We start from the raw sequence: 16356 nt of genomic DNA, 5'->3' as shown, positions 1-16356 counted from the left end.
TCAGAGCACCCTGTGCTTTTCCTATAAAGCATTTATGTGGGATAAATAAATGCTGATAACGGTTTGCATTTATGGCTTATTTGTCTCCCTCATTAGCTTGCAAGTTCCCTGAGAGCAGGGACCTGCTTCTTCTATTTGCTTCTGTTTACATTGCCCAGTACAAGGCCTGGCACAGAGTCCAGCACAGAATAGAGATTCATTAAGTGATACTCACTGAGTCAAATGAATGAATGAAGAATGGATGGATGGATGGATGGATGAATACTTAAAAGGGGCCCAAGGACAGTCTAGGCTGAAAGCCTCCAGAATTCTTCACATTCCTTAATCCATTCTGTTCACTTTTAAAAAGAGAGAATCTTTTATCACCTAAAACAGTTGAAATGCATGCCTCTTTGTGGGAAAAACAAAAGAAAATGAGCAAATGCAATCTTCTGCCCTTTGGAATGACCAAAGAAGGGCCCAGGGAAGGAGAAGACCCAAAAATATCTTTTCAGACACTGAGGGGGTGCAAGCCAATCCATGTGAAGCCACCTTAAGTCTTGACGCCCTAAATTCTAGGATTTCCAGTCTACCACAGCCTCCCTCTCCTGCGCTCCCCTCGCACCTCACTGTGTCAGCGCAGTGGCGGGGGGCGGGGCGCCTGTGTCTCTGCTCTTCCTCCCCGCTCCCCTGAGAGGGGAGCTCCCAGCTCTCTCCAGCATGACCGTAACCAGATCCACAGCTGGGCATCCTCAGTCAAGGCTACCTTGTTTTTCGCTTGATCGTGATTACAGGAATAGTATTTTTCAACAGGAGGGCAGATTAAGAAAGCTACTATCACACAACATAGTGAGAAGAATAAAACATGAGTACAAATAGAGAAGAACAGTGAGGGACAGTGCCAGCTGCCTGCTGCAGACGCCTTTGGATCTGGTCCCATTTACGTGTTCATCTGCGTCACTGCATCTCCAGTGGGGCCCAGGCACAGGGATAGGTACCGGCTGGTGGAGGGGAGAGCCAGGTCGGGGGATGCACAGAATAAGCAGGTCCAGGCCTGGTGGATGCTATAAGGCCAGTCACTCATGTTACTGCAACCTGCGGCAGGCTGGGAAGAGGCCAGGGAGGGCTGTGGGCCTGCTTCACACTCGACGCGTTCTCTAGCAAGTCTGCCCTCGGTGCTGGCATCCCTGGAACTTTCTTCTCTCCCCAAGGGAGGGAAATTACTAAACAAGAGGTGTAGTCAGGCATGCAGGTGAATGGGCCATTAGGAATGGATTACGAGGAAGAGAAGAAGTACCAGGCCACACCTGCACGGTGAAAAGGAAAAAGAGGGCGGCGACAGAGTGGGAGGGGAGAAGGAGTTAGGTCCAGAAAGCTTGACAGGAACTGCTCCTTGTAGAGCAGAGGATGTCAGAGCTTGTTGGAGCCCAGGGGTGCATCCCCAGGGAAAGGGGAAGGAGGTGGGAGATTAAAACCCCCAGTCATCTCACAAGGCCCAGAGATGCAGAAAATCCTAACAGGAGGAGGTGAGAGGGAGGCCAGAAGACAGTAGCAGAGAGACAGAGGCAGACAGAGGGACAGAGAGACGATCTCAGAGAGAGCAAGTTGCTGCCCAGGTCGTTACCAGGCATGATACTGGCCTCGTACAAGTGGACCCAGCCTTGCCCCCGGCCCTGGACAGTCACTAGTCTCCTTCTGTGAGGAGTTCACTATCAAGAGCTGTGGAGGGTCCCAGATCTTACCCTCTTGCAAGCTGACAAGTTAGCCACAGTTTTATAGGTATGGATGGAAGACAAAAGAGACTCTTGGGTCAGAAACAAAGCTCTTTCTTCCTTACGGTCCAGCAGGCAGCATGAGCATCCCATGTGCGTTGGTGCCTCTGGTCCACCCACGGGGACAATGCGGAGGGGCCCAGAGGGAAGCTGCACACAGTGGGTTTGCTCCACAGCGGACGGAATCCAAGCCCAGGAAACCTGAACCTTTTAAAATGGGCATAAACCTCCCTGAGGGAGATATTCTATCTTTACTGCACAGTAAAAATACCTATCTGCTCCTTACTCCAGAGGGAGACACTGTCTGCTTCTTTCCAAGGCTGCTTGCTATACACATATCTCAGAAGATAAAATCGAGAACAAAGGCCATCAATGCCTCTGCTCACAAGACTTGCAGAATTATCTGCCAACACTCACCAACTGCAGAGAGATGGAGTCCTACCCTCCCAAGACAGCTCCCATCTCATGCTTGGGAAGAGCACAGGATGGAGCAGACAGGGATGCTTCAGGAAGGAAAGTCCTTGAGCCTGATCTTGAGGGTTGGCAGAGACAACCTCATGGTATGGGGTGGCTGGTTCTGAAGAATGTCTCCTCTCAATTCCACTCTAAAACGTGGGTCAGCCAGGGTACAGAGAAGCAAGGAACCATGCCTGAGCAAACAGAACTCCCCCTGCCCTACCCCCAGGAAAAAGATGCTCTAGGGCTTTTTTAGGATTGCCTAGAATCTGAATCACATTCAAGGCCATTCTCTGGCCACTGAATGAGCATTCCTTACAGCTCCCAACCTCCTTCCACTCTGTCTGTGGCACATGGCACTCCACTCCCCCCCAACAGTGTCCCCAGAGTTCTCCAAGTGCAGGCTGGAGGGTCCTGCCCTCCAGGTTCAAGCACCGAAGCAGTCAGAGGGGTAAGGGGGCCTGCAAATGTGCCTTTCTCTTCACAACAGGCAAGTGGTGAGAAGTTTAGAGCTGGGTTCCCTGGCTTATCTTCTGCCCTCACTGAGGAGATTAATTCACAAACTTGCATTCAGAAGGCAGGTCAGACATTTCAGTGACTCCTCGGGTCATTCTGCCTTTTCCTATGGGGGCTTGCCCAGCCGCCAGGACCACCCAGGGTCTGTCATCTGACTTACAAGTAAGTCACAGCCCGTGACACCACCCGCCTTTTCTCACAGAATTTAGAGCAGGGGTGCACGTGCCATGCACAGGATTCCCCGTCTGAACAGCCACCTCCTACGAGCTTTCTCGAGGTTTCCACAAGCCCCTAATCTTCTGTCCCTCTCCCCAGGATCTCTTAAACAAATGTTATATGATCAATTATTTCATTGGCCTATTTAAATGATTTATATGCACTTTTAAAAGCTTTACACTGTGCAGGAAACACATCTATCATAATCCTTGATTGAATTGGAGAAAGGAGAAGGGAGAAAGGGAATTAAAATGTATTGAGCACTTATTATGTGCCAGGTAATACACAAGGTACTTTATATACATTACTGAGTTTCATCCTCACAACTGCCCTGTGAAGTGGGTATTTTTTACTACTGAGTAGATGAGGAAACTGAGACCTAGAGGTTAAGGGACTTGCCCACAGTTACAAAGCATCAGCTGAAAGAAGCAGGACTCAACTGCAGCTCTGACTATAGGCCAACATCTACTTCAGGATTTAAATATCAAGTGTTTCTATAAAAAGTTATGAATAAGGAACACACCCTTTATTGTAGCATTGTTTCATTGAGGAAATAAGATCCAAATGGCACTGTTCCCTTGAACCGCATCTTTTACTACAACTGAAGGTGCCCAAGTGCATCATTTCACACTAATGGGAGGAGAGGAGGGATGAGGAAGGGGCTGCTGAGGGATAAGGTAGGGGTGTTTACAAAGCCCAAGAGTCTTCTCTCTAAACATTAACACTTGTTAGAAAACTCTAGCCATTAAAAGAAACACTTCAACTGTTTCCACTCAATGCCATTGTGAAAGGGCATACAGAACATTCGTTCATCCAACAAGGGTTTATAGGTGACAAGTCACTGTGTGTGGGCACAGACAGACAACAAAGAACCAGCAGCTCATGGCCCCTCAGAACCCGTATTCTAGAAGCTGAAGAGGTGCTCAAAGTCTGAAACAGCCAGTTAGGCACAGCCCTTAGCAGCAGAACAGACCCAGGTGCCAGAGCTGGGCAGAGGCCAGGGGAGGGGACAGCTGATCCAAGACCCAAGTGACAAGAGGAGAAGCCCTGTACCTTCCCTTCATGACACAGCTGAGTGTTGTCAGTCCAATCATGTGGAGCCCCTAGAACAAATAAGGCTTGGTCTATTGGTCTGGGTTCTCCAGAGAAACAGAGCCAATAAGATGAGATGATGATAGATAGATGAGATAGATAGATAGATAGATAGATAGATAGATAGATAGATAGATAGATAGATAGATAGATAGATAGATAGATAGATGATAGGGGGAGAGAGAGAGAGAGATACAGAGAGATACAGAGAGAGAGGTTATAAGGAATTATAAGGAATTGCTTAATGAAGTTATAGAGGCTGAGAAGTCCCAAGAGCTGCAAATTTACAAGCTGGAGACCCAGGGGAGCCAACAGTAAAGTTCTACTCCAAGGTCAAAAGTCTGAGAACCGGAGGAGCCAATGGTATAAGTTCCAGTCTGAGTCTGAGTCCAAAGACAGGAGCAGGCCAATGTCCCAGTTCAAAGACAGTCAGGAAGAAAAGCATGCCTTCTTATTCACAGGATGGTCAGCCTTCTTGTTCTATTCAGACTTTCAACTGATTGCATGAGGCCCACCCCGACTGGGGAGGACAATCTGCTTTACACAGTCTATCAACTCAAATGTTAATCTCATCCAAAACACCCTCATATACCCAGAACACACCCAGAATAATGTTTGACCAAATAGCTAAGCACCCCATGGCCCACCAAGTTGACACATAAAATTAAACATCACCCTTGGGAAGTATTTACCCCTTCACTAAGTAGAATCAAACTGCTGAGTTCTTTGATTTTGCATCTGTTTTGCAGCTTTTCTGCCTCTTATTACCAGACTGTCTGCTGTCACTGCTGATGGTCACCGCCCCTGCCCACAGAAGGACCTCTCCTCACTTCTAATTCACTCTGGGTTTGAAAACAAGAGTGCTGCTCTAGTTGGAATTTAAGAACCTTGAGTGAATCCACAGACCTGGAGGTAAAATGCTTGAGATGTAGAGCAAATATTTTGTGACATCTCTTTTATCTTCTCAAAGAGAACTTTTTTTGTGTCTATTCTGATTCTTAAAGCTGTGATCTAGATAAGGCAAGTTACTAGATAATATGAAGACTTTCTGTATGAGGATGAGTCAAACAAAATTGAAATAATAATAGAGGGCAAGTCACGGGTAGAAATGTTTTCGCAATTTCAGGGGACAATTTGGTATTCAGGAATCACAAAACACAACAAATGTGAAAACAGGCTACTAAACAGAACTGATCCTCCCAGCTTTTCTGTCTATTTAAATTATCCTAGGAAGAATAATTTCCTCTAAAGCCAACAGAATGAATCTTCACCGTGACTTCCCAGGCAATAAGCTAGTCAGATCCCACCAAAGAGTTTCCAGAAACAATGGGTTTTTACTTTTAAAAATGATCAGAACATTCAGGACTTAACACATATACAAAAGTAGCAACCATTCCACTTGGCACCATTTATCAAGTGTGAGTGGCAAATTTTTTATAGCTTCAAATTAACAACAAGGAGCTGTAATTTTTGTGTTTGTTTGTTTAAAAGACCAGTGGAGATTTTTCTTTTTGCTTGTTTAAGCTTCATTTAATTCAAGCTCCAATCTGCCCCTCTTTGATTGCATTTCCAAATCCTAAATAAAAGTGATAACTCTTTCTGCCAATTGTAACAAACTGTTGGTGCCAGTTATTGCTTTTTGAGGAAAAAAAAAAAGCAAAAGCAAAAAAAAGAAAAATCTTTTCATACTTAGCTGACAGCTTTATCCAAAAGAGGGGAGAAAACCCTGGCCTTTCAAAGCTACCCGATATATTTGTAACAACCTCTTTACTGAGTTCATGTATCTTCTTTATTGTTCTTCATAAACAGGCTATTGGATCTCTCTAGCTTGCAATGTGAAAAATGAAAGAATTTCCTCCCATCCATGCCTCTCTTATCTCATAATTGTTTTGTTCTGAGAGGTAGGGGAGACCCGTATAAATGTCTCTGCTATTTTATTTGTCTTCTCCAAGCCCATTCATGCTTTTCTCCAGGGCTTTTGACTCCTGTTCTGTTTCTGCCTGAACCTCTATCTGCTTACTGTTCTCCACATCAAACCCCACTAAAGTGTTTGAGATTTCATTTCAGAGGGTGATGTAAGAGAGATAAGAGTCAAAGGCATTTGAAAAGCCACTTTCCAGCACATCTGTGCTGGGTAGGTCGGAGGGAAAGGCGCAGCTCACCTTGACATCACAGAGAACATCCTGGTTCAGGTCTGCGACGTCCACTTCTCTTCTCTGTTCTTTCCAGAGGGCCCTGCGGCTGTGCCTTCTGCTCCTGCTGCTGCAGCTTCAGAGGCTCCTCTGTCTCTCTAAGCTCCAGCCTCATCGTCGTCCCCATGAAGCTGGGGTCCACCCAAGACAAGAACAGCCCCTGTCAGGGACAGGCAGGTCTGAGAGCCTGTGGAGTGGCTTGTTAGAGAGGAGGCAAAATTCTTCAATGTGGTTAACTGTTCTATAAATGTACGAGATGCACACTCCAGGAAGAGGTCATGGATTGGAGTCTGAAGGGGGTAAAAGCTGTTCACTAAATCTCGATTCCTCGATGATATGCATCAGAGTGAGCATCTCGGACTTGAATATTGGAGCAGTTCCATGTAAAGAAAACCATGGAGACTCATTAGTCACACTTGGCTGTGATACTGCTGTGTAACAAATAATCCCCAAATCTCAGCGGCTTACAACAGAAATTACTTTCTTTTCACTCCTGGGTTCGCAGGTTGGCTGCATGAGTCAGCTAGGCTTAGGTTAGGTTTGCTCCACGTATCTCTCCGTTGTGGAACTGTGACTCACCAGGGTATAAGTATCTCACAGTGGAGGCAGGAGCATCAGGGGACAAACACAAACATTCTAGGCCTGGGCACAGCCTCACTTCTGTGCACTGGTTACATGGCCATGCTGGAAGTGAGGAGGCAAATAAACATACACCATCCTGAGGAGGAAGAGAGAGGGGATATTGAGTGAATATTTGTTCAACAACAATCCTCTCTACCACAAATACATACACACACACACACACACACACACACACTCAACTCACTTACAGGGTCAGAGAGAACTGCTTTTCAGGGAGGCAACAATCCTGCAAAATAGCAATAGCCTGCTCTTCCTACCTGCCCCTGGCTGTTTAGAGTAGTTCAGCAAAGACATTTTTTGGATGTGGGACTGAAAGCAAATTTAAATATCATCTAGTCCTACATCTTCACCAAGGGAAGTTTCTAGTAACAGCTCCAGTGACAGGGAGATCACTTTCTTCAAGGCAAGCCACTCCAAGCACATAAAATGAGTCTTCTCCAGTATGGCAATGCCTCAGATACCAGTGGCCAGCTCTTAGGTATCACCTAAGGTTTCCCTTCTCCAAGTGAAAGTCCCTGAGTGTCTTTCCCTCAAAGCCCATGGTTTCGAGACACAATTTCCACCAGGTACGTGCTATTCATTAATGCACTTCTTATACTGGACACCCAGCCCAGAGCTCCAGAACCACAACATTTGTGTAAGCAAGAGTAGGGCGATCCTCTCCCCCGTTCCAAGTCAGCATCCACCAGAGAGGGACCACTCATATACCTTCCACAGGTTGAGCTTAGAGTCATCACAAGCTAAGACAGTCTTACATGTGTTGCTAAACCACTCATCGGTCAATTACTTATAGAGCACTTATTTTTTTTAAATACATCTTTATTGGAGTATAATTGCTTTACAATGTTGTGCTAGTTTCTGCTGTACAACAAAGTGAAACAGCTGTATGTATACATATATCCCCATATTCTTTCCCTCTTGAGTCTGCCTCCGACCCTCCCTATCCCACTCCTCTAGGTGGTCACAAAGCACTGAGCTAATCTCCCTGTGCTATGCAGTAGCCTCCCATTAGCTATCTATTTCACATTTGGTAGTGTATATATGTCAGTGCCACTCTCTCACCACGTCCCAGCCTCCCCTTCCCCCACCACGTCCTCAAGTCTGTTCTCTACGTCTGCATCTTTATTCCTGCCCTGCCACTAGGTTCATCAGCACCATTTTTCTAGATTCCACATATATGTGTTAGCATACGGCATTTGTTTTTCTGTTTCTGACTTACTTCACTCTGTATGACAGACTCTAGGTCCATCCACCTCACTACAAATAACTCAATTTTATTCCTTTTTATGGCTGAGTAATATTCCATTGTATATATGTGCCACATCTTCTTCATCCATTCATCTGTTGATGGACATTTACATTGCTTCCATGCCTTGGCTATTGTAAATAGTGCTGCAATGAACATTGTGGTGCATGTATCTTTTTGAATTATGGTTTTCTCAGGCTATGTGCCCAGTTATGGAGCACTTATGATACAGCCTGCATCCTGCAAGGTGCTGGAGACACTGTGGTCAACAAAGTTGACATACGTGGTCCTGGCCCTCATGGAGGCTACTTGGAGAGACAGATAAGAAATAAGTAAAGAGACCAAAAAATAAGAAAATAGGAATACATATTATGAAGAAAAAGAATAGCCAATGGGAGGAGGGCAAAGGGAAAGCCAAGTGAGATACGGTGGCCAGGGAAGGCCCCTCTGAAGAGGTGAATGCTGGAGCCCAGGGAGGAGGCCGACAAGAAGAGGGAGGAGCCCTGGACACTGGCTGGGCAGAAGGCGGCCCTGTGGGATGAAGGACGGAGATGTGAAGGCAGCTGAAGGCAGGCCAGGTGGCCGGGCATGGTGAGCAGGGAAGGGGAACAAAGCACAGGCGGAGGGGATCTGGTCTGGTTGCTGTGAAAGGAACAGAGTTTATGCTGAGCACAGCAGGAAGACATGGAGGCACTGTAAGCAGCAAGGGCATGGCATGCCGTGGGTCCTGGGCAGCGTCCCCAGCATTCCGAGTGTGTGCACCTGAGTGTGTGCACCTGAGTGTGCGCATCCGCGTGTGTGCACCTGAGTGTGCGCATCCACGTGTGCGCATCCGCGTGTGTGCACCTGAGTGTGCGCATCCACGTGTGCGCATCTGCGTGTGTGCACCTGAGTGTGCGCATCCACGTGTGCACATCCGCGTGTGTGCACCTGAGTGTGAGCATCTGCATGTGTACACCTGAGTGTGCGCATCCGCGTGTGCACATCCACGAGTGTACACCTGAGTGTGAGCATCCATGCACGTGTGATCTGTGCAGTGCTTTGTGGAGAGAAGGCCCAGCTGGAGAACTTGATGTTTGTCCCAACTGAGTTTCTTTTTGTAAATTTAGTCCCTTTGGTCCAGCCTGTCTGCCAAGAGCCAGCTTTTCCTCGCAGCTTTGTGCCGCCAACACAGGCCAGACCAGGAGGAAATGTGACTCTAATGGGTGAACAGCAGTGCCCTCAGGCACATCACGGGAGATAGAAAAAGTATAAAAGTCTGACAGAAGAACTTTAAAAGCAGAGCCTTCAGCAGCCATGATTTTCAGCAACCAATGGTTCATCTTCCTAAACAGCCAGCCCAGTGCTGACGAACACATCCTGGGTGATGAGCAACAGGGGTACCAAACCGCACCCTCGGAAACAGAGATGCAAAGCACTGATCTAACCAGACGAACTGGACCAGCCTGCAGTCAGCCAGACACCCCTGGAGTCTCATCCGACCAGGAGGAGGAGGTCTCTGTGCCCTGCTTCTGCTAGACTCACCGACATGTGCGTGTGACCCCTGCTTGGTGCACTGGTGCTCTGCCCACTGGGGTAGCACTGCTTCCACCTTCTCTGCCAGCCATCCCCGTGGGCCACTGCGTGGGTCTGGACCATGCAGACAGGATGGACGGAAACCAGGACTAGTGAGGAAGTAGGGGGCCCTTCAAGCACAGCCCAGTGGGCAAGGACACTTGAAATTCTGACCCAGGGGGATAAAGGAGAAGCTGTCCGCACAGATAAGACATGCACAGGAAGTGCTGTGCACAATTAGAGGCTTAGAGTTACCTGGGACTCTCTCCTGGGCCCACATGTGGGAAGGCTCTTAGCCACACAGGAGACAGCTTCCGGTTTGCTAGGAGCCCAGGAAGCCCAGGCAAGGCTCACCTGACCAAAAAAATAGAAAGAGAGATACAGATATTTAGATAGATATTTATAGATAGAGGTGTATCGATAAAGATATTGATACAGATGTATCTTCCCCAGCAGGCATCTACTTTTCAGTGAGTGACCTCCCCCAAGGAGCAAGGAGCTCTGGGAAAGGAAGTAATACTGAGACCCACACCTGGGGGCGGGCACAGCTTTTGTGGGGGACAAAGATAAAGAGAGCCCAAGCCTAGGGGGACTCTGTCCTTTGTCTCATCGTGTCCCTCTTCCTTACTTCAGCCTCATGCTTTTGTCTGAATAACACAAAGACTTCACGGGTCTCACCCAGATTATAGAGGAGGTGTTTCAAACGTCTTATCCCCATTACATTTTTCAGAGAGAAAACAGGTTATAAATCAATATGTATGGTATAATTCTATCTTTAAATATATATTACTTATTACTATAATGGGCTGAATATTTATATGCGCATATAAACAGAGAGGAGAAAAGGTCTGATAGAGCACAGAGGATTTTGAAGGCAGTGAAACTCTGTATGATACTGTAAGAGTGGGTACATGTCATTATACATGTTTCCAAATCCACAGAAGGTACAACACCAAGAGTGAACCCTAATGTAAACCACAGGCTTTGGGTATAAGGATGCATCCGTGTAGGTTCATCAGTTGTAACAAAGGTCCCATCTGGTGGGGGATGTTGCTCATGGGGGAGGCTGTGCACATGGTGGGGCAGGGAGTATGTGGGAACCCTACATACCTTCCTCACAATTTAGCAGTGAATCTAAAATCCCATTAGGTTATTTTCTTTAAAAATATAATTTTTAGGAACTTCCCTGGTGGCGCAGTGGTTAAGAATCCACCTGCCAATGCAGGGGACACTGGTTCGATCCCTGGTCCGGGAAGATCCCACATGTGGCGAAGCAACTGAAGGCCACACACCTAGAGCCCGTGCTCTGCAACAAGAGAAGCCACTGTACTCCGCAGCGAGGAGTAGCCCCTGCTCACCACAACTAGAGAAAGCCCGCGCACAGCAACAAAGACCCAACACAGTCAAAAGTAAAATAATAAAAAATTTTAAATATACATATATAATCTTTATATTTTTAAAACGTTAGCAGATACTCAGCAGACAGATGACAGTCTTCTAGTTCACTCATTCCCTTGGATATTTATGGGGACTGCTATGTCAGACACTTTACCAGAACTGAGTATCAGAATTTAATTAATTTAATATACGTGATTTGCTTTTCTTTCTTCTTTCTCTCTCTTTCTTTTTGCTTATCTCTATTTTCTCATTTTGTAAGTCAACATGTAATGATGATGAACCAAAGAAAAAGAGCTTCAGAGCAGCCCTCCTCCACCCCTGCTCCTGCTTCCTTTTCCCAGTTCTCACACCCCAAGCCAGGCATCCTGGTGGAGAAGCTTCAGACTTCTGCTGTACTGTTTGGACGTGAAGTTCCTGCTCCACCCTTGGCCCAAGAATCCCCTCGGAGCTCAGAGGAAGCCCCACCCGGCCTCCCCAGGCCCCCAGGACTCCCCAGGGCTAGGCTTTGGGTGTCTGTGCAGAGCCCTGTCATCTCACCGGGCTAATATGGCTCTCAGTTCATGCAGCACTGGAGAGGCGGCAAAGGAGATAAATGGAATTTCTGCTCAGTGAGTTGATGATAATAATAAATAAGGCCTTTTCTCCAAAGGCTTGAAATCTGTTGGCTCATTTCAATGCACAAAATTATTCATTTAAAAAATCCTCCCCACAGACCTGAAGGAGGTGGGGGATTAGAAATCATTAACCCCATTTTGCAGATGGAGAAACCAGGACCCATCAGGAGCTGGAGCTCATAACCACTGGCAAAGCAGGTGTCCTGACTCCCCAGCCAGCACCCTGTTTGGAGAGGGTGCAGTCACAGCCTCAAGCTGGCAGGGAAAGCACAGGCCCAGAAAGTCATCCCCGTATCCTCAAGAGTCTATGCTGAATTCTCACCTCTTCCTCTAGCTGCTTCCTCCTCTGACTCTGAGCTCCCTGAGGACATGAAAACCGTCTCTTCCTCTTTCTCTGTCCTCCCAAGACTAAGCGCACCGAGGGCAGGGTCCAGACACCCCCCGCCACCTCCCTCATGCTGAATGTGCTCGGGACAGGGCCCCCCAAAGGCCCCCGATGCTTGCTGATTGATGATGCATGGCTTGGCTAAACCATGGCAGAATAACTCCTCTGGTCTGGGCTCTTATATTTGCCAGCGGAATACTGTCTGGGGAGGCAGAGGCAGTCATGTGGCTCCGAGCAGGGAGAGGACATCTTTCTCCTGCTCTGCCTTTGCCTGTCAGAGCTTCCAGCCTCGGGTAACCATGGTAATCACCAGCATTAACCACGGCAGTGAAGGAGCCTCAGCAGGCCGGCTCTGACCTGCTCCCACTGCAGATGGTGCCCTGGCTTCCCGCAGCACATCGATCCCCAGTTGGTACCCCTGCTGCCTGTGCTGCAAAGAATGGTCTATCTACCAGACCCAGGAGTCAATGCTGAAAGGAGAAAATGGGCCCTAAGCCTCCTGCACCATCAGCAGAGCCTGGGTCAGAAGAGGTCAAGGATGTGGCCCAAGATCTTAGTGGCCATGATGATGGTGGCCAAGGACCAGGTTTTATTCCCTGCACTCTCTGTCCTGTCCCAGCTCTGCCTTCAAAGATGGAAGCCATCAGCCAGTCACCAGAGGAGGCCAGCCTGACCTGAACCTATGGGAGCCCCTCGTGGCAGGAATTAGGGGCACCACCTTCTGCTGCCCTTGACCTCAGGGCCATGCCCAAAAAGCCACAGCTGAGCCATTCTTGAGAAATTTGGGTGCTGCCCCTCTGACCCACGCCACTGTGCCCATCAGCTCCAGGGCCCCCACGTCTGAGACATCGAGAGACAACTTTCCCTGTCCCCAGGTCTCTGACACTAGCTACATGTCCTACCAGCCTGGCCTTACTTCTTCCTAAGCCAGGCTCCCCATCGCTCCCTCCTATGAAGCATTAAACTCTCTTTCAAGCTGGCACAGAGCTGAGGCACTGCCCAGAACCCAGGGGCCTGTCCCTTGCAGCTCCGAGGGCCAGACCAGACTCCCTGGGGGGGGGGGGGGGGGGGGCGGCGGGGGGAGGACACAAACAGAGGCCTTTTCCCTGGTCCTCGGGTGCGGGGAGCAAAGGACAGCTTCTGTGAGTTACCCGAATCCCTGCCGCCAGCCGCCCCAGGGATTGCAACAGGCCTGTGGCCGCATCCCGGACTCAAGGGCTCTGCGAATTCCTGACAAACAACACTAAGGATGCTTGAGTCCAGATGCTTCTGAGAAATCTTTCAATGGGAAAGGGCAAAGGACTGAGTTTCTCAGGAGCCCCCAAGCCCTGGCTGCCGCCCAGCCCGGCTGCAGCTGGGAGCCCAGCGCGGGCGACGGAGGACGACGCGGCGCTCCCTCTAGCGGCGAGCCTCCCGCACAGCGCCCGGCGTCTCCCGACGAGCCTGCCCGCGTGCAGCCGCTCCCGCCGGGACCACGCGCCTGTCCTCCGGGCCCCAGTGGAAGCGGTGAACTGCTCAGCTCGGGGAACAGGGCCACCTCGCCTGGGTCAGAGAAAAGTCCAAGCCACAGCGGAGGAGCCCCTCCGGCCTCGAGCCGCTCCCAGCCAGGAATTCGCAGCAGACCCCTTGACCCCGGGGAGGCAGCCCAGCTGCCCGCTGCCGTGATGAGACCAGTAACGGGTCAGGAAGGCTGTGTGGCCTGCCCCAGACTGAGCCCTCTGCAAGGTCTCTGGGCTGCTCTGCCATGCCAAGCAGCACTGACTGTGCAGGAAGCTTCACAGGACCACCTGCCCCACCCCACCCCACCTCCACGCCCGCCATTGCACCCCATCCCATTCCCAGCAGCCCCCTCCCAGCCCCTACCCCTCTGAGCTACCACAGTTGGGTCACTGTGCCCCACCCACCCCTTGGGGACACACTCTCTATTCATCTCTGTATCCTCAGCACCTCGCACAGTAACTGTCTATTGAATTCATATACAAATAAAGAAATAGAACAGCATTTGCAGTGACAAAAGAGGTTCCTCCACACAAAGACGATCTGTTTTGCCAGAATCCCCAGGACACCCTATCTGTGTCCAGGAAGTTACTTTCAGTCTTGACTGTGCTCATGGTTTCCACATCTCCTTTCCACCTTGCTCTGCCCCCAACGAAGCCTAGCTCCTTGAGGATGAAGGTCCTATTTTATCTCTGGGTCAGGGTCTTCAGAGAAAAGACTCAAGTGAAGAAGGGAGGGAGGAAGGGGTGAAAAGAGAAGGGAGAGAGAGATGGAGGACCTATTATTCATGTCCTATCAGAGCCGGCGTTTGATTCACACACACTCTGATTGGCCTGTTCAGTCATGCCATCATCACAGAGCCAGGGGTGCTCTTAGTCTAATGTAATTAATCAATGTTAATAGCTTTATTGAAATATAATTCACATATCATACAATTCACCCATTTAAAGTGCAATTTAATGATTTTTGCTATATTCAAAGAGTTGTACATCCATTACCACCACTGTTTAAATGACCCCACATAGAAACTCCACACCTATTCACAATCACTCCTCATCCCCACCCAATCCCCCAACCCTAGGCAACCACCAACCTACTTTCTGTCTCCATGGATTTTCCCATTCTGGACATTTCATATAAATGGCATCATACAATTGTGGTCTTTAGTGACTGTCTTCTTTCACACAGCATATTGTTCTCAAGGTCCATCCATGTTGTAGCATGTGTCAGTACTTCATTTCTTTTTATTGCCTAATAATAGTCCATGGTATGGATACACACATTTTTTTTAAATTCATTTATCAGTTGGTGGACATTTGGGTTGTTTCCACTTTGGGCTATTATGAATAATTTTATTTTTATAGTAATAAAAAACAAAACCACTTGAAGTTTTCCCTGCCTCCAAAGAGTATCCTAAAAATGGCAAAGATACAAACAAATCCAAGACTGTTCACATACTACTGTTTAATTTTGAGCTTCCTCCATGTGTCAGGCAGGGTGCTAGGTACTTTCACAAAACATCATCTGTTTTTAACAGAAATTTTTCAGCTAATTTTTGCATGACAATTGAGACCCAATGTAGCTGTAAGCCTCTTAACGGCCAAGGCGAAAGGGGAAGTATAAGGAAATGTACGTTATATCGTTATCCTACTGGCATCACTGTTAGGTTGGAAACAGCTGTCTCATTCACTCTTCTCCTAGAATTAGGACAGCAGAGCTGCTCTTTGGTTTTCCATCAAGCGTGGAGACTTATCCCCCACCCCTCTTGCTTGTTAACCATGTACTCAGTTAACCACTGACATCACTGATACCATTATCTGGTTTGCCCAGCATTTTCATATCCATGATCTCTTTTAACCCAGTGGGATAGTGCCTGAGTGGTATTACTAGCCCTATTCTGCAGGTCTTTGGTGTTTCTTCAGCAAATATTTGTCACAAGTCAAATACTACGGGTCCAGGTGAACAAGATAGATACAGCATTGCCCTTCCTGACCTCACAGCCCAGAGAGGGAACCAGACACTAAATAAGTAGACAACTAACTAATGCCCAAGGCTAAAGTGCCGGGAATAAAACTAAGAGGGAGCAGTGATGGAGAACATCAAAGTGGGCAGAGAATATACTCCCAGGAGTGGCCAGGAGGGTCCTCCCTAAAGACGGGGTTTTCAGCTGCAGCCCTAAGAAGGAGCCAGCCATGTGGTCAGAGGGAGACTGTTCCCTACAGAGGGAACGGCATGAGCAGGTGCTCTGGGGAGGAAAAGAGCCTGGTGTGGTCCAGGAACAGGGGGAAGCCACTGTGGCTAGAACGTAGGGACAGAGAAGAGGCACCAGACAGGGCTGCAGAGACACCCAGGGGCAGATAAGGAAGGACCTTACGAACCAAGATAAGGAGTTCAGTTTTTATTTTCAGTGCAATTGGATTCAATGAGAAGTTTTGGAAAGGAGAGTGATGGGATCCAATTTAAGTTTTGAAAAGACTGCTGTGTGGAGGACGAACTGCAGAGCAAGAGAAGAGGCAGGAAATCCTGTTGGGAGGCTCTCGTGGGGTCCGGGAGGGGATGCCTATCGTGGGCAAGGTGATGAGAGTCGCGTTGCAGAGAAGGCATAAAGAAGAGGGCTACGACGCAGGAGGCTCCTACAGTTTGGTTTGTGGAACTAGGTAAAGGATAGTGCCATCTACTAAGGTGGAAAAGAGTGGAGAAGAAATGGGTTAGGAGAAATATCAAGAGATCTGTTAGAGACACAGTTGGTTTAAGATGCTTGTGTAACCCCCACCTGGAGAGGTCAAGCGGACAACTG

This window comes from Hippopotamus amphibius, chromosome 7 (assembly GCF_030028045.1).
Source record: "Hippopotamus amphibius kiboko isolate mHipAmp2 chromosome 7, mHipAmp2.hap2, whole genome shotgun sequence".
NCBI classification, from domain to species: domain Eukaryota; kingdom Metazoa; phylum Chordata; class Mammalia; order Artiodactyla; family Hippopotamidae; genus Hippopotamus; species Hippopotamus amphibius.
Note: the sequence above shows the minus strand (reverse complement) of the source record.